Genomic DNA, 22,290 nt, shown 5'->3' with positions numbered 1-22,290 from the left:
TAACTGGTACTCCTGCATAATTTTCCGGCATGAATGTCAGGCATGTGCTTATTTGGAGGGGCATGGAGAAGAACTGGGCCTTTGGCCCTGTGTCCAGCAGACATAGAAACATAGAAAATAGGTGCAGGAGTAGGCCATTCGGCCCTTCGAGCCTGCACCGCCTTTCAACAAGATCATGACTGATCACCCACCCCAGCACCTCCCCCCAACCCCCCCCCCCCCCCACGTCCCCTCCACACCCCCTGACTCCCCCAGCCGCAAGGACCACATCCAACTCCCTCCTGAACACATCCAATGAACTGGCATCAACAACTCTCCACGGCAGGGAACCCCACAGGCCAACAACTCTCCGAGTGAAGAAGTCTCTCCCAACCCCAGCTCCAAACAGCCCACCCCCCATCCCAAGAGCGTGCCCCCCCCACCGGCTCCGGACCCACCCAACACCGGGAACACACCCCCCGCATCCAACCCGCCCCGTCCCATCAGAATCCTTCCCAAATGCCGAACACCCCCGGATGTCGAGGCCCCAGCCCCGGCCACCCCAGAGCCACGCCCCGCGACGTCAACCACACCACATCCACCAACCGCCATCTGCGCAGTCACCCTGTCCATCCCACTCCAAACACTCCCCGCACCGAGGCACAGAGCCCCCAGGCCCGTCCCTCCAACACACTTTGCCCCCCCAGACCTCCGCTGCAATGTGGCCCTTCCTGTCCCCCGCCCTGGGTTTCTCCGCCCCCCACCTCCACCACTCTCCCCTCCATCCCCCGCCCCTGTCTCTCCTCATCTTCCCTCTGTCTCCCCGCACAGGCTCCCATCTTGGGGGCAGTAAGCTTCTGGGGCAGGGAATTTTAGCCCCCAGCGTGGAAGTCCTGCTCTCGCTGCAGAATTGGCCTTACCACCCCTCAATGGAAGCGGAGTGCAATTTCCCACACTCCACCTCCTTTGGGGGCAGTTACCGGGGCACGACTGGATGCTCCTCTGACAGTTTGAACTAGTGCTCTCCACTCTCCCATCCCGTGACAACTGGAACCGTTGCTCTCCACTCTCCCGTCCTGTGACAGTTTGAACTGGTGCTCTCCACTCTCCCGTCCTGTGACATCCTATGTATTTATGTGTAAAGTCATAGGGCTGGATTTTCCGGTCCTTTGCATTCCTGGTTTTGCCCTGGAGTGGCGTGAATTGGGGCGGCGAGGTCTCCTTCGCCCCTTCGCAATCCTTTGGTCCGTTTTTGCGACGGCGCTTAACAGCACTGTCTCTCATTACAACACTGTCCGAGTTTTGACTCGAACTCTACCCGTACGCCTGGAATCGCCATGCCGGCGGCGATGAGGAAGGTAATGTGCTGTAAATGTAAGTGCGAGTGTTCCCTTTTTTTAGTGCTGTGTGTTGTGGTGGCTTAGGCAATGTTTTGGGAATGTTTTTGTAGGGTTTTTTTTTTTAAAAAGGTCCCCCTCCACCCTCCGCCCGCCCCCCCCCCCCCCAGGCCTCTCTGAGCACACACGGCCCGGCACTTTAGTTCGCGAGTTTCCCATTTTTGTGCCTCAAATTGTACAACGCCTCTCTTTACGTTGTGCACCCTGACACAGGGTCCAGATGGCAAATTTCTGACTAAAGCACAACCTATTCCCTGCCAGTAACTTTCCCGCCCCACCTCCGTTTTCGCCTCGAAAACAGAAAAGTCTAAAATCCAGCCCATAGCCTCAGTTTCATGTCTCATCTGACAATAGCATACCTGCAGTATTGCACTGAAATGTCAACCTAGATCATGGCTGACTCTCCATAGTGTCTCCTGATCTCCTGTTATAATGTCAGTGGAAGATTGATGAAATCCCCGGAGAAGATGTGCAAATGGCTGTTTACACCATTTCCCCAGCTTCTCCAGTTACAGCAGATTTGGAGACCACTCTGGAAATTCCAGACTTGGAGTGGGGCTTGAACCCACAGCTTTCTGACTAAGATAAGAGTACTACCAGCTGAGCCAGCTAACTCCAAAAAACTGATAGTACTCATGTGAGCTTCTGGAAAATCATGGGGAGCATGCTTGCAGTTTCCTGATATGTGCTTCTGGTGGACGAGACTTGTTTCTGGTTTTGCATAGTGGCTCTCTGGAGTAAGTAGAGGACCGATAAATCTATTGACATTATGCAATCCTCACCAGCAAATAGTCATAATTTTGATGCCAGGGTTGAATGTGGTTATTAAGTTTTATCCATATGTAGTCATGGCTCTGGATGGAGCACCAACTCAATAATGGAGGAAGTGGAGCAAACGTAGCAAAAGAAGGGGGAGGAAAAGGATGGAACGGACATGACTCACTCATCCTACTGTCAAATGGTTGAAGAATCACATTAGCAGCAGTTTTGATAAAAATGTATCGTCTAAACAGCTCCATCTCAACCCTCTGCCTCCATCGTAAGAAAGGGATAGTTACAGTAAGAAGGAATGGAATAAGAGAACCAATTTGAAAAAAAAGAACTTAATTTTTTTTAACTTTAAATTGAATATGATACATGACTAGAAGATAAATGAGTAAGTGAAAACTTTAGCTCACTGTGTAGTGATCTTCAGCAGTTATAGAAACAAATTTCCTTGGCATCTGGGTGTCAGATAAGGGAAATACTGTTGGCATTGTGTGCCTTGAGCTCACCCACAGTGGCAGTTTTAAACAACAATTGCAGCTGTGTTTAAGAGCAACTGTTTGTTCTGCATCTTTAGATTCAATTATTCCCTTTTTATTTTTGTTTTAAAGAGGAATTTATGAACTCATAAATAGTAAAAAGGTAGCCAAAGAAAGGGTGGGGACGAGTATGGACCAAAAAGGCGACCTTGCATGGCTGAGGTACTAAATGAGTACTTTTCGTTTGACTTCACGAGAGAAGAGGCTGCTGCCAATGTAGCAGTAAAGGAGGAGGCAGTAGTGAGAGGATGTACTTAAACAGTTAGCAATCCTCGAAGTAAAAGTCACCTGGTTCGGATGGGTTACTGAGGGAAGTAAGGGTGGTGCTAGAAAACTGGAGGATTGCAAATGTTATACCCCTGCTTTTAAAAAAAAAAAGAATGGGATAAACCCAGCAACTACAGGTTAGTCAGCCTTGTGCTAGTGGTGGGGACATTTTTTCAGACAATAATCTGGGACAAAATTAATGGGCATTTGGAAAAATATGGACTAATAAATGAAAGTCGGCACTGATTTGTTAAAGGCAAATCATGTTTTATTAACTTAATCGAGTTCTTTTGAAATAATGGCGAGGGTTGATGAGGGGAGTACAGTTGATGCTGTGTACAGGAACATTCAAAAGGCGTTTGACAAAGTACCACATAATAGATTTGTTAGCAAAATTAAAGCCCATGGGATTAAAGGGACACTTACAGCATGGATACAAGATTGGCAAAGCATCAGAAAGCAGAGAGTAGTGGTGAAGGTGAATGGTTGTTTTTCAGGCCGGAGGGAAGTATACAGTTGTGTACTTCAGGGGTCAGTATTAGGACCACTGCTCTTTTTGATGTATAGTAATGACCTGGACTTGGGCATATAGGCATAATGAAACTCATCATCATCATAGGCATCGAAGTCGAGGATGACTTGCTTCCACTCTAAAAGTGAGTTCTCAGGTGGCTGAACAGTCCAATGCAGAACCTACAGTCTCTGTCACAGGTGGGGCAGACAGTGGTTGAAGGAAAGGGTGGGTGGGGAGCCTGGGTTGATTCACGCTCCTTCCACTGTCTATGCTTGGTTTCTGCTTGTTCTCTGCGCTGGGACTCCAGGTACTCAGCACCCTCCCGGATGCTCTTCCTCCACTTTGGGCGGTTGTGGGCCAGGGATTCCCAGGTGTCGGTGGGGATGTTGCACTTTATCAAGGAGGCTTTGAGGGTGTCCTTGAAGCGTTTCCTTTGCCCACCTGGGGCTCGCTTGACGTGTCGGAGCTCCATGCAGAGTGCTTGCTTTGGGACTCTCGTCGGACATTCGGATAATGTGGCCTGTCCAACAGAGCTGATCAAGCGCGGTCAATGCTTCGATGCTAGAGATGTTGGCCTGAGCAAGAACGCGACATTGGTGCATCTATCCTGCCAATGGATTTGCAGGATCTTGTCGAGGCAGCGCTGGTGGTACTTCTCCAGCGTTTTGAGGTGTCTGCAAATATAGTCACGTCTCTGAGCCATAGAGGAGAGTGAGTATCACTATGCCCTGTAGACCATAAGCTTGGTGCTAGATTTGAGGTCCTGATCTTCAAACACACTCTTCAGGCAACCGAAGGCTGCGCTAGTGCACTGAAGGCAATGTTGGACCTTGTCGTCAATGTCTGCTCTTACTGACAGCATGTTCCAGAGGTATGGAAAATGGTCCACGTTGTCCAAGGCCTCGTCGTGGATTTTGATAATCGTGGGCCAGTACTGTGTGGCGGGGTCAGGTTGGTGGAGGACTTTTGTCTTTCGGATGTTATACGTAAGACCCATGTTCTCCTACGCCTCGGTGAAGGTGTTGACAATGGCTTGGAGTTCGGCCTCTGAGTGTGCGCAGACGCAAGCGTTGTCTGCGTATTGTAGTTCAACGACAGAGGATGGAGTGACCTTGGATCTGGCCTGGAGGTGGTGGAGGTTGAACAGATTTCTATTAGTTCTATAATTTAGTTTCACTCCAGCAGGGAGCTTACTGAAGGTGAGATGAAGCACTGCAGCAAGGAAGATCAAATAGAACGTTGGTGCAATGACGCAGCCTTGCTTGACCCCGATCTGGACGTGGCTTGGGTCTGTGGTGGATCTATTGGTCAGGATCACGGCTTGCATGTCATCGCAGAGCAGATGGAGGATGGTGACAAACTTTTGAGGGCAGGCGAAATGGAGGAGGGCGCTCCGTAATCCCTCGCGGTTGACTGTGTCAACGGTCTTTGTGAGGTCAAAAAAGGTCATGTACAAGGGTTGGTGCTGATCCCTGCATTTCTCTTGTAGTTGTCGCACGGAGAAGATCATGATCGGGAGGAGGCCAGCATCGCGAGAGTATAAAGGGCGGCGGCACCTTGGAGCAGCGGCAGATCGGGAGGAGGCCAGCATCGCGAGAGCGTAACGGGCACGAGAGTATAAAGAGCGGCAGCAGCTTGGAGCAGTGGCAGATCGGGAGGAGGCCAGCATTGCGAGAGCGGAGGGGAGTATAAAGAGCGGCAGCAGCTTGGAGCAGTGGCAGATCGGGAGAAGACCAGCTGCAGCAGGGGCAGAAAGTTTTTTTTAAAAATTCGAAATCGAAGTGTGATGTCACAGCCAAGCAGGTAAGTGATTGGCTGATGGATTGCTGAGTATTTTTTCTTTTTCTTTTTTTCCTTTTAAGAAACCTTTGGCATTGTTGTAGGTTAGGAACTGCAATTAAATATATGTGATCTTTATTATCTAAGGAGAACCAGTTAATTAAACTGGATTTTGGCTGAGTAGTGGCTGGGTTTGTTTTGCTAAGGTTTAGAACTTAGAGGTTCTACTTGATAGTTCCGAGTGTAACTAGAGGGATGGCAGGGCAGCTCAGTCCAGTGGGTTGCACATCCAGTGGCATGTGGGAAATCCTGGATGCTTCGCGCAGCCGCGACAACCACATGTGCAGGAGGCGTCTCTAGCTGCACCAACTCGAGCTCCGTGTTTTGGAGCTTGAGCGGCGGCTGGAGTCACCACGGTGCATCCGCGAGACTGAGAGCTACGTGGGTAGCATGTTTCTAGAGGCGGTCACCTCTCGGCTTAAGAGAGTGCAGGCTGATAGGGATTGGGTGACCACCAGACAGAAGAGGAGGACTAGGCAGGTAGTGCAGGAGTCCCCTGAGTCCATCTTGCTCTCCAACTGGTACTCTGTTCTGAGTACCGGTGGGGGCGATGGTGGCTCTGGGGAGTCCAGCCAGAGCCAAGTCCACGACACCACGGGTGGCTCAGCTGCACGGGGGGGGGGGGGGGGTGGGAAGAAGAATGGAAGAGCCATAGTGGTAGCGGATTTGATAATCGGGAGCAGACGGGCGTTTCTGCGGCTGTAGACGTGACTCCAGGATGGTAAGATGCCTCCCTGGTGCCAGGGTCAAGGATGTCACTGAGCAGCTGCAGGGCATTCTGGGGGGAGAGGGTGAACAGCCAGAGGTCGTGGTTCACATTGGTACCAATGATATCGGTAGGAAGAGGGATGAGGTCCTGCAGGCAGAGTTTAGGGAGCTAGGAGAGAGATTAAAAAGCAGGACCTCAAAGGTAGTAATCTCTGGATTATTCCTAGTGCCATGAGCTCGTGAGTACAGAAATAGGGAGGATAGAGCGGATGAATACGTGGCTCGAGAGATGGTGCAGGTGGGAGGGTTTTATTTTTCTGAGGCATTAGGATCGCTTATGGGAGAGGTGGGACCTGTACAAGCCAGACGGGTTGCATCTCAACAGAGCCGGGACCAATATCCTCGCGGGGGGTGGGGGGGTGGTGATTTGCTAGTTGGGGAGGGTTTAAACTAGCTTGGCAGGGGGATGGGAACCTGAAAATAGATTCAGTAGGGAGGGGAGTAAAGCTTGGAATTAGAAAGCAAAAATAAAGAAAGTGAGTTTGAAGGACAGAGGAAACGAGCAGGAAAAAAGGGTTTTAAAAAAACAAATTTAAAGGCACTTTGTCAAAATGCACGTAGCATTTGTAACATAATAGATGAGTTGACGGCACAAATTGGGACAAATGAGTATGATCTGATAGCCATTAAAGAGACGTGGTTACAAGGTGACCAGGACTGGGAATTAAATATTCAGGGAATTAAATATTTGACAATCCGGATGGACAGACAGAAAGGAAAAGGAGGTGGGGTAGCTCTATTGATAAGGGATGGAATCACTGCAATCGTGATAAACTATATTGGCTCAAATGATCAGGATGTTGAAACAGTTTGGGTGGAGATGAGGAATGACAAAGGGAAAAAGTCACTGGTGGGTGTAGTCTATCATTATCATCATAGGCAGTCCCATGGAAAACTTGCTTCCACTCTTAGCATGAGTTCTTAGGTGGCTGTACAGTCCAATACGAGTACAATAGTCTCTGTCATAGGTGGGACAGACTGTAGTTGAAGGAAAGGGTGAGCGGGGAGTCTGGTTTGCTGCACGCTCATTCCGCTGCCTGCACTTGATTTCTGCATGCTCTCGGCGACGAGACTCGAGGAGCACAGCGCTCTCCTGGATGCACTTCCTCCAATAAGGCTGTCTTTGGTCAGAGATTCCCAGGTGTCAGTGGGGATGTCGCACTTTATCAAGGAGGTTTTGAGGGTGTCCTTGTAACGCTTCCGTTGCCCACCTTTGGCCCGTTTGCTGCGGAAGAGTTCCGAGTAGAGCGCTTGCTTTGGGAGTCTCATGTCTGGCATGCAAACTAATTGGCCTGCCCAGCGGAGCTGATCAAGTGTGGTCAGTGCTTCAATGCTGGGGATGTTGGCCTGAATAAGGACGCTAATGTTGGTGCATCTGTCCTCCCAGGGGATTGAGGCATACGAAAGCATGGGCCTTACACTAAACATCGGTAAGACAAGGGTCCTCCACCAGCCTGTCCTCGCCGCACAGCACTGCTCCCCCAGACATCAAGATCCACGGCGCGGCCCTGGACAACATGGATCACTTCCCTTATGTCGGGAGTCTCCTATCAACAAGAGCAGGCATTGACGACGAGATCCAGCACCGCCGCCAGTGCAGCCTTCAGCTACCTGAGGAAAAGTGTTTGAAGACAGTTGTCATGGTGCATATAGGTACCAACGATCTAGGTTTAAAAAAAAAAGGGATGAAGTCCTACAAGACGAATTTAGGGAGCTAGGAGCTAAATTGAAAAATAGGACCTTAAAAGTAGTAATCTCAGGATTGCTACCAGTACCACGTGCTAGTCAGAGTAGGAATCGCAGGATAGCTCAGATGAATACGTGGCTTGAGGAGTGGTGCAGAAGGGAGGGATTCAAATTCCTGGGACATTGGAACCAATTCTGCGGGAGGTGGGACCAGTACAAACCAGACGGTCTGCACCCGGGCAGGACCGGAACCAATATCCTTGGGGGAGTGTTTGCGAGTGCAGTTGGGGAGGAATTAAACTAATATAGCAGGGGGATAGGAACCTATGCAGGGAGACAGAGGGAAGTAGCATGGGGGCAGAAGCAAAAGATAGAAAAAAGAAAAGTAAAATTGGAGGGCAGAGAAACCTAAGGCAAAAAGGGCCACATTACAGCAAAATTCTAAAGGGGCAAAGTGTGTCAGAAAGACAAGCCGGAAGGCTCTGTGCCTCAATGCGAGGAGTATTCGAAATAAGGTGGACGAATTAACTACGCAGATAGCAGTTAACGGATATGATGTAATTGGCATCACGGAGACATGGCTGCAGGGTGACCAAGGCTGGGAACTCAACATCCAGGGGTATTCAACATTTAGGAAGGATAGACAGAAAGGAAAAGAAGGCGGGGTGGCATTGCTGGTTAAAGAGGAAATTAATGCAATAGTAAGAAAGGACATTAGCTTGGATGATGTGGAATCGGTATGGGTGGAGCTGCGGAATACCAAAGGGCAGAAAACGCTAGTGGGAGTTGTGTACAGACCACTAGGGGACCGAGGGTCTAGTGAGAAGGAGGAACTGAAGGATATCCTTATTGGGCGGGAAATTGTGTTAGGGAAATTGATGGGATTGAAGGCCGATAAATCCCTGGGGCCTGATAGTCTGCATCCCAGAGTTCTTAAGGAAGTGGCCCTAGAAATAGTGGATGCATTGGTGATCATTTTCCAACAGTCTATCAACTCTGGATCAGTTCCTATGGACTGGAGGGTAGCTAATGTAACACCACTTTTTAAAAAGGGAGGGAGAGAGAAAGCGGGTAATTATAGATCGGTTAGCCTGACATCAGTAGTGGGGAAAATGTTGGAATCAATTATAAAGGATAAAATAGCAGCACATTTGGAAAGCAGTGACAGGATCGGTCCAAGTCAGCATGGATTTATGAAGGGGAAATCATGCTTGACAAATCTTCTTCTAGAATTTTCTGAGGATGTAACTAGTCGAGTGGACAAGGGAGAACCAGTGGATGTGTATTTGGACTTTCAAAAGGCTTTTGACAAGGTCCCACACAGGAGATTGGTGTGCAAAATCAAAGCACATGGTATTGGAGGTAATATACTGACTTGGATAGAAAACTGGTTGGCAGATAGGAAGCAGAGAGTCGGGATAAACGGGTCCTTTTCAGAATGGCAGGCAGTGACTAGTGGAGTGCCACAGGGCTCAGTGCTGGGACCCCAGCTCTTTACAATATATATCACTGATTTGGATGAAGGAATTGAGTGTAATATCTCCAAGTTTACAGATGACATTAAACTTGGTGGCGGTGTGAGCTGTGAGGGGGGCGCTAAGAGGCTGCAGGGTGACTTGGACAGGTTAGGTGAGTGGACAAATGCATGGCAGATGCAGTATAATGTGGATGAATGTGAGGTTATCCACTTTGGGGGCAAAAACGCGAAGACAGAATATTATCTGAATGGTGGCAGATTAGGAAAAGGGGAGGTACAACGAGACCTGGGTGTCGTGGTTCATCAGTCATTGAAAGTTGGCATACAGGTACAGCAGGTGGTAAAGAAGGCAAATGGTATGTTGGCCTTCATAGCTAGGGGATTTGAGTATAGGAGCAGGGAGGTCTTACTGCAGTTGTACAGGGCCTTGGTGAGGCCTCACCTGGAATATTGTGTTCAGTTTTGGTCTTCTAATCTGAGGAAGGACGTTCTTGCTATTGAGGGAGTGCAGCGAAGGTTCACCAGACTGATTCCCGGGATGGCTGGACTGACATATGAGGAGAGACTGGATCAACTGGGCCTTTATACATTGGCGTTTAGAAGGATGAGAGGGGTTCTCATAGAAATATTCAAGATTCTGACGGGACGGGACAGGTTAGATGTGGGTAGATCATTCTCGATATTGGAAGTCCAGAACCAGGGGACACAGCCTTAGGATAAGGGGTAGGCCATTTAGGACTGAGATGAGGAGAGTTGTTAACCTGTGGAATTCCCTGCCGTAGAGTGTTGTTGATGCCAGTTCATTGGATATATTCAAGAGGGAGTTAGATATAGCCCTTACAGCTAAGGGGATCAAGGGGTATGGAGAGAAAGCAGGAAAGGGGTACTGAGGGAATGGTCAGCCATGATCTTATCGAATGGTGGTGCAGGCTCGAAGGGCCGAATGGCCTACTCCTGCACCTATTTTCTATTTCTATTTTTCAATGACCAGGCCCTCAAAACTGTCACCAAGCTCATGGTCTACAGGGCTGTAGTAATACCCGCCCTCCTGTATGTCCCAGAGATGTGGACATGTACAGTAGACACCAAGTGCAGTCTATAGGCTCCCTAACAGTAGCAACTCTCTTGATCAGAGCATAAACCAGGAAATAGTGAGGGCTTGTAAAAGGAACAGCAATAATCATGGATGATTTTAATCTCCATATTGATTGGACAAATCAAATTGGTCAGGTAGCCTTGAGGAAGATGGAGTGCATAAAGGACTGGTTCCTTGAGCAGTATGTAACGGAACCAACCAGGGGGCGGGCTATCTTAGATCTGGTCCTGTGTAATGAGACAGGATGAATAAGCAATCTCCTAGTAAGGGATCCCCTTGGAATGAGTGATCATAGCATGATTGAATTTCAAATTTAGATGAAGGGTGAGAAAGTTAGATCTCTAACCAGCGTACTAAGCTTAAATAAAGGAGACTATGAAGGTATGAGGACTGAGTTGGCTAAAGTGGACTGGGAAAATAAATTCAAGTGTAGGAGAGTTGAGGAACAGTGGTATATATTTAAGGAGATATTTCACAACTCTCAAGAAAAATATATTCCAGTGAGGAGGAAAGGGAGTAAGAGAAAAGATAGCCGTTCGTGGCTAACTAAAGAAATAAAGGACGGTCTCCAATTTAAAAACAAGGGCATACAATGTGGCCAAAGCTAGTGGGAGGACAGAAGATTGGGAAGCGTTTAAAAGCCAACAAAGAATGACTAAAAAAATGATTAAGAAAGACTATGGGCCCAAATTTGGCCAGGAGTTGCTCCGTTTTTTTTGGAGCAACTTGATTTTTCTGGAGTATCTTAAAAATCCCCATTTTGCACATTCAATTTGCGCCAGTGTAAGTGAGTTGGTTAGGATTTTTTTAGTTTAGTTTTGTTCAAAAGGTGGCGTTACCAGCTACCTACGCCCGTTTTAGCCATTTAAGCCACGTTGCACAGCTAATAGATGCTTCAAACTAACTTAGGCCAGCGTATGTGGCCACTTGTGGCCGCATAGAAAACCCTTGCGGGGAGCTAAGAAATCAGCGCAGGTAGGTATTTAATAACTTGACTAAAGAATGTGAATAGGATCAAACAGCTATACAGGACATATGACAAACTTCGCAAAGTTAATTTACTATACAACAGAAGCATTCATGGAAGCTTAAACTACAAAAATAAAAGAAGTAAAGAGACAAAACATATTTACATAATTTTTTCAAAATATCCAAATAAAAAATAGAAGTACCTCCTGCTCGTAATTCTTGTGTTATATAGGAAAGTATTTTCATCAACAGGGTTAAGGAAAGTCTTGAGTAAGCTCATTAAAATTACTCGCTACACAGTTATCACCCCCCACTCTTTCCCCCCCCCCCCCCCCCGATCAAACCGCCCCCTCCCCCATCAAAACTCTCCTCACTAAACAAAGCACAATCATCAATAATAAATAAAAAATAAAACTTAAGCCCTACCTTCCTAACTTGGCCCAGGAAGTCAATGGGCCAGCCGGTGCGGGAGGCCACTCGGCCGGGGATAGGGGCGGTGCATCGGGTCTCACGCTGCAGAGGAGCTACTGCGCATGTGCGAAACGTCCAGTGTGCATGCGTTGAGCTGCCGGCACTCTTTTAAGCGCAGGGCCCTAGCTCCGCCCCTTAATTGAATTGCCATGCTGCGCCAAGCCATGGGAGAGGCCACAGAGCGGCCAGAATCCGGGGACAACTTTTTGGCGCCGTTTTTATCCTAGGAAATCGTCGCATCTCACATGAGTGCGCCGAAAAAAATAAATGAGCCAAATTTGTGCCCATGGAATGTCAACTAGCACGAAATATAAAAACAGATACGAGTTTCTATAGGTATATAAAAAGGAAAAGAGTGGATAGAGTAAATGTTGGTCCTTAGAGGGGGAATTAGTAATGGGGAACATGGAGATGGCAGAAACTCTGAACAAATATTTTGTATCAGTCTTTACGGTGGAGGACATTAATAATATTCCAACAGTGGATAATCAAGGGCTATGGGGGGGGAGGAACTTAACACAATCACAATCACTAAGGAGTTGGTACTCAGTAAGATAATGGGACTAAAGGCAGATAAATCCCCTGGACCTGATGGCTAGGGTCTTAAGAGAAGTAGCGGCAGGGATAGTGGATGCATTGGTTGTAATTTACCAAAATTCCCTGGATTCTGGGGAGATCCCAGCAGATTGGAAAACTGCAAATGTAAGACTGACAAAAAGCAGGAAACTATAGACCAGTTAGCCTAACATCTGTGGTTGGGAAAATGTTGGGAGTCCATTATTAAAGAAGCAGTAGCGGGACATTTGGAAAAACATAATTCAGTCAGGCAGAGTCAGCATGGATTTATGAAGGGGAAGCCATGTTTGATAAATTTGCTAGAATTCTTTGAGGATGTAACGAACAGGGTGGATAAAGAGGAAACCAATGGATGTGGTGTATTTGGACTTCCAGAAGGTATTTGACAAGGTGCCACATAAAAGGTTACTGCACAAGATAAAAGTTCACGGGGTTGGAGGTAATATATTAGCATGGATAGAGTATTGGCTAATGAACAGAAAACAGAGAGTAGGGATAAATAGTTCATTCTCGGGTTGGCAATCAGTAACCAGTGAGGTGCCGCAGTGATCAGTGCTGGGACCGCAACTTTTTACAATCTATATTAACGACTTGGAGGAAGGGACTGAGTGTAACGTAGCCAAGTTTGCCGACGATACAAAGATGGGAGGAAAAGCAATGTGTGAGGAGAACACAAAAAATCTGCAAAAGGACCATAGACAGGCTAAGTGAGTGGGCAAAAGTTTGGCTGATGGAGTATATTGTTGGAAAGTGTGAGGTCATGCACTCTGGCAGGAAAAATCAAAGAGTAAGTTATTATTTAAATGGAGAAAGATTGCAAAGTGCTGCAGTACAGCAGGACTTAGGGATACATGTACATGAAACACGAAAGGTTAGTATGCAGGTACAGCAAGTGATCAGGAAGGCTAATAGAATCTTGGCCTTTATTGCAAAGGGGATGGAGTATAAAAGCAGGGAAGTATTGCTACAGTTGTACAGAGTATTGGTGAGGTCATATTTACATAGAAACATAGAAAATAGGTGCAGGAGTAGGCCATCTGGCCCTTCGAGCCTGCACCACCATTCAATAAGATCATGGCTGATCATTCCTTCAGTACCGTTCCTGCTTTCTCTCCATACCCCTTGATCCCTTTAGCTACAAGGGCCATATCTAACTCCCTCTTGAATATATCCAATGAACTGACATCAACAACTCTCTGCAGTAGGGAATTCCATAGATTAACAACTCTCTGAGTGAAGAAGTTCCTCCTCGTCTCAGTCCTAAATGGCTTACCCTTTATCCTAAGACTATGTCCCCTGGTTCTGGACTTCCCCAACATTGGGAACATTCTTCCTGCATCTAACCTGTCCAGTCCCGTCAGAATGTTATATGTTTCTATGAGATCCCCTCTCATCCTTCTAAACTCCATTGAATACAGGCCCAGTCGATCCAATCTCTCCTCATATGTCAGTCCTGCCATCCCAGGAATCAGTCTGGTGAACCTCCGCTGCACTCCCTCAATAGCAAGAACGTCCTTCCTCAGATTAGGAGACCAGAACTGAACACAATATTCCAGGTGGGGCCTCACCAAGGCCCTGTACAACTGCAGTAAGACTTCCCTGCTCCTATACTCAAATCCCCTCGCTGTGAAGGCCAACATACCATTTGCCGCCTTCACCGCCTGCTGTATCTGCATGCCAACCTTCAATGACTGATAAATCATGACACCTGGGTCTCGCTGCACCTCCCCTTTTCCTAATCTGCCGCCATTCAGATAATAATCTGCCTTTGTGTTTTTGCCACCTAAGTGGATAACCTCACATTTATCCACATTATACTGCATCTGCCATGTATTTGCCCACTCGCCTAACCTGTCCAAATCACCCTGCAGCCTCTTGGCGTCCTCCTCACAGCTCACACCGCCACCAAGTTTAGTGTCATCTGCTAACTTGGAGATATTGCACTCAATTCCATCATCCAAATCATTAATATATATTGTAAAGAGCTGGGGTGGCCTGTACACAACTCCCACTAGCGTTTTCTGCCTTTTGGTATTCCGTAGCTCCACCCATATCGATTCCACATCATCCAAGCTAATGTCCTTCCTTACAATTGCATTAATTTCCTCTTTAACCAGCAACGTCACCCCGCCTCCTTTTCCTGTCTCTCTATTCTTCCTAAATGCTGAATATCCCTGGATGTTGAGTTCCAAACCTTGGTCACCCTGGAGACATGTCTCCTTGATGCCAATCACATCATGCCTGTTGACCGCTATCTGTGCAGTTAATTCGTCCACCTTATTCCGAATACTACTTGGAATACTGCTTGCAGTTTTGGTTTCCATGTTTACGAAAGGATCTACTTGCTTTGCAGGCAGTTCAGGGAAGGTTCACAAGGTTGATTCCAGAGATGAGGGTGTTGACTTATGAGGAAAAGTTGAGTAGGTTGGACCTCTACTCATTGGAGTTCAGAAGAATGAGAGGTGATCTTATCGAAACGTATAAGATTATGAGGGGGCTTGACAAGGTGGATACAGAGAGGATGTTTCCACTAATAGGGGAGACGAGAACTAGAGGGCATATTCTTAGAATAAGGGGCTGCCTATTTAAAACTGAGATGAGGAGAAATGTCTTCTTTGAGGGTTGTGGATCTGTGGAATGTGCTGCCTGAGAGCTGTGGAAGCTGGGACATTGAATAAATTTAAGACAGAAATAGACAGTTTCTTGAACAATAAGGTGTTGTGGAGAGCGGGCAGGGAAGTGGACCTGAGTCCATGATCGGATCAGCCATGATCGTATTAAATGGTGCAGCAGACTCGAGGGGCCGTATGGCCTACTCCTGCTCCTATTTCTTATTTTTTTATGTCCATTGTACCCCTTAGTGGACCGAATCCGCAATGCGACTCTGGGGGAGCTCGTCAGCTACAGGGAAAAGACGATTGAGGAGGATTCTTGGGATGACTTTCCCTGTGGCCGACAGCAGGGAAATTCCTCTGTAGTTACCGCAGTCAGACTTGTCCCCTTTTTTGAAGAGCGGAGGGAAGTATACAGTCGTGTACTCCCGGGGTCGGTATTAGGACCACTGCTCTTTTTGATGTATAGTAATGACCTGGACTTGGGTATATAGGGCATAATTTCAAAGTTTGCAGATAATATTAAACTCTGAAATCTAGTAAACAATTAGGATAGAAACAGACTTCAGGAGGACATAGACAGAGTGGTAAAATGGGCAGACACATGGCAGATGAAATTAACACAGAGAATTGTAAAGTGATACATTTTAATAGGAAGAATGAGGAGAGGCAATATGAACTAAGTGGAAAAATTTTGATGGGTGTGCAGGAACAGAGAGACCTGGAGATGTATGTACACAAATCTTTGAAGACGGCAGAACAAGTTGATAAGGCTATTTAAAAAAGCATATAGCATCCTTGGCTTTATTAATAGGGGAACAGAGTACAAAAAGTTATGCTAAAGCTTTGTAAAACACTGGTTAGGAATCAGCTGGAGTATTGAGTTCAATTCTGGGCACCACACCTTCGGAAGAATATGAAGGTGTTGGAGAGGGTGCAGAAGGATTGTACCGGGGATGAGGGACATCAGTTATGTGGGGAGACTGGAGAAGCTGTGGTTGTTCTCCTTAGGGCAGAGAATTTTAAGAGGAGAATTTATAGTGGTGGTCAAAATCATGAATGGTTTTGAAGGGGTGGTAACCAGATGGCACAGATTTACGGTGATTGACAAAAAAACCCAGCAGCGACATAAGGAAACATTTTGTTACACAGCAAGGTGTTGTGATCTGGAACGCATTGCCTGAAAGGGTGGTTGAATCAGCTTTATTGTAACATTCAAAAGAGAATTGGATAAACACTTGACGGGGGGATAAAATTACGGGGCAGGGGAGTGGGATTAATTGGATAGCTCTACCAAAGAGGCAGTACCGGCATGAACGAATGCCCTCCTGTTCTGTATCATTTCTGTGACCGTTATATAGATTACCATGTGTTATACAATCCTTCAATGTACAGCCTTTTAAAAAAAAAAACAAGTACAGTGTCAACCAAGTACTGTACTGTATCATCATCTGTGCTATATTTTCAAACCTGCTGGTGCCATTGGCTCAGTGGTAGCACTTTGACCTTCGGGGATCAATTTGTAATGGGAGGTGAGATTGGAGCATAGGGGCTCGAAGCGGGCGGCGCACCCAGAAATCGAAAATGAAGCAGGGACCAACTGATTTTAACCGCCAGGCCTCCTTATAATAAGATTGGTAAGCTAACCACCCACCCACCTAGACCCCTAATTTTTGGTGGAAGTTCCGGGGCACTATTTAAAGGGTGAATGCACCCTTTACCAAAGAGAAGGATATTTGGAAGGAGGTAAATCCTGAAATGGTTAAAAGCGAGTTGAGAGATGTTTTAATAAATAAAAGGAAGGTATTTGAGAAGTTGGTTAAGGTAAAGGAGGACAAAGTGGCAGGACTTGATGGGATATATTCAAGGGGCCTGAACTTGGTGAAAGCCAAGGCCTGCCCAAGTGCTGCCCAAAGGCCCACCGAGAGACCGCATGGTACTTTCCCAGGAAGATTCCTCAAAGATATAGCAGTACCACCCGGCAGCAAAATAATGACTTACGGTGTGAATCCAGGTGGGAGCTCCCAAATGCAATCCTCACCAAAGTGCCGCTGAGGATTGAGTCGGGCCCAGGGAGTGGGAGAGAACATAAACATTAAAATTTTCACCAAAAGAATCCTCTGGAACATCTTTAAGGGCCCCCATACACAAGTCACTGAAAAAAAAAATTAAAAGAAGTTCACTAACCTTTTTTTGCAGGTTTTCTTACTTACTGTTGGGGTTAGACCTGCCTTCGCACAGTGGTCCTTCTCCCTGCTGCCGCCGACTCCCGCCCGCACCAATATGGCAGCTCGGCGGGCGGGAGGTCACTTAGGCGACTAGTGCACCAGCGGCCGTCAGCGGGCGGTTCCCAACGGTACTCTCCTCCCGCCGGTGGGACACCTAGAGGAAACTGTCACCGAGGGGAGACTGCCCAAAAAACTCGGCGATAGTGGGGGGTAAGGCCACCAAGTTTGGGCCCAAGGACCCTGAAAGAAATGGAGGAAGCAATAGTACAAGTGTTAAAAATTGTATTTCAGGGTTCTATTGAGAGTGGATGTGTGCCAGAGGACTGGAGAGTGGCAAAAACCAATCAAAAATGGAAACATTCTGGAATGTTTAAAGATGAAATTACTAAATATTGAGATAAAGAACAAATAATTAGAAGCAGCCAAAACCGATTTTAGAAAATAATTTTGTGCTTATCGAAGTTCACTGTTTTTTGGTGGAAGGGGGAAATGCAGTGGATGTGGTGTACATGGACTTCTAGAAAATCTTTGCCAAGGCAGCACACAGGAGACTATTGATGAAGATTCAGAGGTATGAAATTAGGGGAAGGGTAGCAAATTGGATTAAAAACAGGTTAGAAGGAGGGAAAATAGATATGAGGTGATTTGATAGATCTGATTAAAGTTATGATGGGATGGGACAGCGTAAGTAGAAGCTATTTCCAGCCATGATGGTGTTTTTGAAGTGGAAACTGGCAGACCTGAGTCTGTCCCAAATTCCTGCACCAGCAAAGGTGGAAATCCTGCCTTGTGCCCTCCCCGAATGCAGGAATTACATTTTTTCAGTTGTCTGTACTTTTCTCCCCTTTTTAAAGGTGCTAACTATATGCTATATGATGAGGTAGGGTTCCACAGGTACTGCACACCCTCACTAAAGTGGCCATTATTTATATGTGAGCTCACACAGTGAGATTCCATAGTTACATTCCATTGAGAAACAGAAACTCCACGGGAACAGTGATCCATCTGTGGCTAACTAAAGAAGTTAAGGATAGCATTAGATTGAAAGAAAAAGCTTATATTGTTGCTAAGAATAGTAATAATCCTGAGGATTGGGAGAGTTTCAGAACTAGCAAAGGATGACCAAAAAATTTATGATAAGGGAAAAAATAGAATGAGAGAAAACTAGCAAGAAACATAAACGATTGTAAGAGCTTCTACAAGTATGTAACAAGGAAGAGAGTAGCAAAAGTAAATGTTGGTCCCTTAGAGGCTGAGATAGGAGACATTATTATGGGGAATAAGGAAATGGCAGAAACGTTAAACAAATATTTTGTATCTGTCTTTACAGTAGAAGACACAAAAAGCATACCAAAAATGCTAGGGAACCAAGGGTCTAATGAGGGTGAGGAACTTAACATAATTAATATAAGTAGAGAAAAAGTACTAGAGAAACTAATGGGACTAAAAGCCGACAAATCCCCTGGACCTGACGGCCTACATCCTAGGGTTTTAAAAGAAGTGGTTGCAGAGATAGTGGGTGCATTGGTTTCGATCTTCCAAAATTCCCTAAATTCTAGAATGGTCCCAGTGGATTGGAAGGTAGAAAATGTAACACTGCTATTCGATAAAGGAGGGAGAGAAAACGGGGAACTACAGGCCAGTTAGCCTGACATCAGTTGTTGGGAAAAATGCTGGAATCTATTGTTAAGGAAGTGGTATCAGAGCTCTTTCAAAATCATAACCTGATTAGGCAGAGTCAACATGGTTTTATGAAAGAGAAATCGTGTTTGACAAATTTATTATTGTTTTGAGGATGTAACTAGCAGGGTAGATAATGTATATGGATGTAGTATATTTGGATTTCCAAAAGGCATTTGATAAGGGGCCACATAAAAGGTTATTACACAAGATAAGGGCTCATGGGATTGGAGGTAATATATTAGCATGGATGGACGATTGGTGAACGGACATAAAACAGAGAGTAGGAATAAACGGGTCATTTTCAGGTTGACAGGCTGTAAATAGTGGCTGCAATGATCAGTACTAGGGCCTCAGTTATTTACAATCTATATTAATGACCTAGATGAAGGGACCGAGTGTAATGTATCCAAGATTGCTGATGATTCACTGCTAGCTGAGACAGAAAGCTGTGAGGAGAACAGTCTGCAAAGGGATATAGATTGACTAAGTGAGTGGTCAGTAAGATGGCAGATGGAGTATAATGTAGTTATTTACTTTGGTAGGAAGAATAGAAAAACAGCATATTTTTAAAATGGTGATACTTTTAAATGTTGGTGTTCAGAGCGATTTGGGTGTCCTCTTGCAAAAAAACAGAGAAGGCTAGCATGCAGATACAGCAAGCAATAAGGAAGGCAAATGGCATGTTGGCTTTTATTGCAAGGGGGTTGGCGTACTGTAAGGGTGGTCTTCGGGGGGATCAGCATTCCCTTCTGACCTTTTTATATGAGCGGTTTCGAATCGCTCCCACACCCTTGGTTCTAGACTCTGGAATTATGAAGGGACTGTGATAGACTTGGACAGACAATCGGTTTCAAGGTAGGAAGCAGGTATGGCTTTATTGTGTTTAAAAGGAAGTAAAAGGCAAACCTTTAATAACACCCACAGAATAGTAATACCAATACACACTGAGGGGTACAACACATTGAATAAATTGTCAACATACAGCCTGTGGAGAAAAGAATACAGCTTAAACTCTAAATGGGGTAAAGAGGAGACTGCAGATGCATTTACACAAGTTATCCCAGCCTCCCCCTTCCAATTCCCCTAACCAACTAAGTTATAGCTCTGGGGGTTCAGGGGCTATGCTCACCAATCCTTTTTGACAGTTGCCGGTGAATCGCGGTTTCGGGGTTCGCTGCACTTCTAGGCGAGCCGTACCCCGGACGAAGGAGAGGGCTTCGGACTGCGTAGTCTTCAGTTGGGGTGAGTCCATTGATGTGGTGGTAAGTTGCGTTTTGGATGTATGGGGTAAGTACCCACTTTCTTTGGTTAGGAATAGTTTTATAGTCCTTTTTGGTAATTTCTCACCCGTTGGTTGTTCAGAAGTAGATTGTAGAGTGGAAATAAATGTCAATTCTTCGGTTTTTGCTGAGTTGGTTTCGGTTGGTCGTTTCACTGGTTGTGGTGGCCCAGGTTGTCAATTTGGTTGCTGACAACCTTCCGTTTCGTGGGCCTCATGCTCGGTCGGTCCTTGATGATTTCTTGTCGTTTTCTCCACTACTCCATTTCTTCACTCCCCACCTCCGGCTGCTTGTGTTCTTTTCCTTGTAAAACTGGGAATAGATATATCCCAAAAAGGCTTTCTTATCTCCCACCAAATCCGACCCAGCTCTTTGTTTCAAGGGAGCTGCTCATTAGTTTTGAGCTCTCTTCTTTGTCAGAATTTGTCAGGCTCGTTCAGCAGTAATTTGATTATGATGTGTTAATGTGGAAAATCACCGGTTGGCATTGTTGAAGCAGTGTTTAAACTCTTGGGCCATTGGGCTGGGCCCGTGATTTCTATAGGTCTATTTGCACATGCATACTACTAATGGTCTCCGGTGATTAGCCTGATAGCTCTTGATGCGTTTATTGTCCTATGGAGTGAATGTTTATGTCCCTCAGTTCTTGTTAGTTATCGATTGACTCATTCTCCCAGACAAATTAAATTAGCTCCAATACCCAATTCCTGAGTGAAGTCCCACCCTCTGTTCTGGCAGTCTCTTCCAAAATGTTCCTTTAGAGATCTTAAACTTGTAAAGCTCTTAGATATCTTCCTCAGAGTTTTTCCTAGGATACCAAAATGTTCATCGAGTTCCAAATTAAATTCCCTTTCCTATGAGTCCAAACACTGTGGGGGGGGGGGGGGGGGTTCTTCATGAATGCATCCCCTTTTTATCCCCTGCAGGCCTCGTCTGCCCCTTTAAACTCATTTGTGTCCCGAAGTTTTTCCTTCCATTTTAAAAGTCCAGAAAGGAATTCTTCTCCTCTGCAGGGGAAAGGTACAAGGAATTTTTGCAAAATATTGGTAAATTCTACACTCTCCTCTGTGATACCATACCACTTATGGTATCATCTTCCAGGTCAGCAAAATTCCTGACTCCCAAGAGATAACCTTCCCCGTAAATTAACTAAACTAAGACCCAAAGTATGCATTACATTTATGCGACAGAACCATCGATACACACTTTTCCCTTTACAGGTACAAACATTTTACATTTACGTGCTTGGAGGGGGTTCAATCACTACAATTGCATTTCAGCACAGTTACATTTCATTTCAATTACATTATATTCACCAGCATGTAGGCAACGTACAACCACATTACAGAAGGAAAAACATAAATTAAAATTAAAAAACATCAATTGGTCTCCTGAGGTTTGTCCATCACCCGGTAATTTCTGGATCCTGCCCTTGAGAACTGCTTTCAGGCTGGCTGACACACAAGACAAACTCAAAACAATCGCCTAAACATTACTGCAACATTAACCTTAATTCTAAACTAAACTTAAAATGTAAAACTGTGCAGTCAACTGCCTTAAACTAAAATTAGAGCTATGTACAACCGCCACCCATCTCCGGGTGGCCTGGTTAATCCCTGTCAGGTCCATGCTTTGTGCGTCCTGATAGCCGCCTGGATGCCAGGGTTTCCCCGCAGCCGGTGAGCTGAAGACCCTTGTCTCTGGGACAGCTCATTGCTACTGCTCCTGTGAGACCCTCACCGCTGGAGACGGCTGGCTAGGGGTCCCTATTCTGAGCGGCCTCTGTACTTCTGACCTTTGGCCTTCCCTGTTGGGCTGCCCTTCTCTGAGGGTAGAATCGCTGAGGCTCAGATGCCGCTGACCACGGTATCTTTGGCCGTGGTGTACGTGTCATGCCTGTAACCTCTATGTAACACCACTGCAATACTTTATATACGTAAGCAATGCACACCTTGACCACAGGGGGTGAACTTGTAGGAGACACTCCTTACCTGGTCATCCAGGTATATAAAGGGAGGTCCCACGCAGGGTCATCACTTGGTCCTGTGAATAAAGGTTCAGGTCATAGAGTGACCTTGTCCATAGAATGTGCCTCGTGTGGGTTTTATGCCATTGAGTAAGGACATTACATTGGCGACGAGAAA

General features: G+C 46.1%; 1 protein-coding gene across 4 annotated transcripts in view; it reads left to right on the top strand.

Moving 5' to 3' along the window:
- The window catches only part of gjc2 (gap junction protein gamma 2), a 294,735-nt gene that overhangs the window by 40,377 nt on the left and 232,068 nt on the right, over window positions 1–22,290 (top strand). The gene's annotated exons all lie outside the window — the stretch shown is intronic.

The sequence above is a fragment of the Pristiophorus japonicus genome, chromosome 5, assembly GCF_044704955.1.
Source record: "Pristiophorus japonicus isolate sPriJap1 chromosome 5, sPriJap1.hap1, whole genome shotgun sequence".
Classification (NCBI taxonomy): Eukaryota; Metazoa; Chordata; class Chondrichthyes; family Pristiophoridae; genus Pristiophorus; species Pristiophorus japonicus.
This window is presented reverse-complemented; position numbering and strand designations above follow the sequence as displayed.